Source organism: Lissotriton helveticus, chromosome 7 (assembly GCF_964261635.1).
Source record: "Lissotriton helveticus chromosome 7, aLisHel1.1, whole genome shotgun sequence".
Taxonomy (NCBI): Eukaryota; Metazoa; Chordata; class Amphibia; order Caudata; family Salamandridae; genus Lissotriton; species Lissotriton helveticus.
In genome coordinates, this window is record NC_136068.1 from 1,301,018,014 (window position 1) to 1,301,019,362 (window position 1,349).

Sequence of the window (1,349 nt, forward strand, 5' to 3'; positions counted from 1 at the left end):
CCTCATAAAATTGTACTCCACCCTCAAAAGATTGGATACGTTTTTATGACCCCATAATTCAGCACCATAGGTTGTGGCCATTCTAGCTTGGAGTCGATATATTTCAAGGACCGGAGCTGCTGGCTTAAAGTCAGATGCTCTATGGAGTTTACTTATGCCCCCAGTTACTTGGGATAGTTTGAGAGCTGATTTAGAAATTTGGGAGCCCCAGTCAAAATTCTCTGTCAGGGTAATGCCCCGGTAGACAAAAGTCTTAACCCTCTCAAGGGGGGTACCATTAAAATTAGGGTTTGGGTGGGTCTGTTTTGGTGGATTAAAAATCATAAACTTGGTCTTGTCCAAGTTTATCTCTAATCCACGAGAAACACAAAACGATGCAAAACCGTCCACAATTCGCTGAATGCCCGATGATGTTTTGGATAACAGCAGAGTGTCATCCGCAAACATCAGAGCGGGCACTCTCCCAGTGGCCAACCTAGGGGCGTTGTTGTCTGTTACACCAGTTAAGTGATCGAGTAGACCATTGATGTATAGACAAAATAGTGTTCGTGCCAGAACGCACCCCAGGCGAACTCCCCTCAAGACCGGGAAACGTCCTGACAGATCTCCGTGCCTCCCGCACCTTACTTGGGCATAGTTGCCAGTGTTTAGTCTGATCAAAATAGACAGTAAGGAGGGCAGGAGGCCCAGGTCTGACAGGACCTTCCACAGCTTTGCCCTGGGCACAAGGTCGAAAGCGGCTTGCAGGTCAACAAAGACAAGTTAGAGGCTGCCACCCTCTACACTAGCCGTTTTCCAGAATAAAACCTGCAACCGGAAAATTTGATCCAATGTGGAGATTCCCGCCCTAAATCCAGCCTGGAGGGTGGACAGTATAGCATTTTCCTCCATCCACCATTGGATCCTATCCAAGATGATCCTGCCCATTAGTTTTTGTGTTGTATCTATAAGACTAATGGGTCTATAGTTGGAGGGTATTAATGGGCATCCTTTCTTAAAGACCGGAACGATCTCAGCTCCAAGCCATGTCCCCGCTTAGATCTCATTAAATAGGACTACCAAATATGGTGCCCATATTTTTGGTTGGGAGCGAAATAAGTCCTCGGGCAGTTTGTCCAGGCCGGGGGCCTTATTGGAGAGTAGCCTTACTATTGCTGTCTCAACCTCCTTCAGAGTGATGGGCTCATACCAATCAAGGTGGGACAGGTCCCCACCACCCAGTGGCTCCCGCCACCGATGGTCACCCAGGGTCCCCGCCAATTGATGCTCATGGTCGGAGCCCGGGGGAACAGCAGGGGGAGGCAAATCTTTCATCGGGGCCACGTCCATCAGCCCCAGCAGTCCATCCT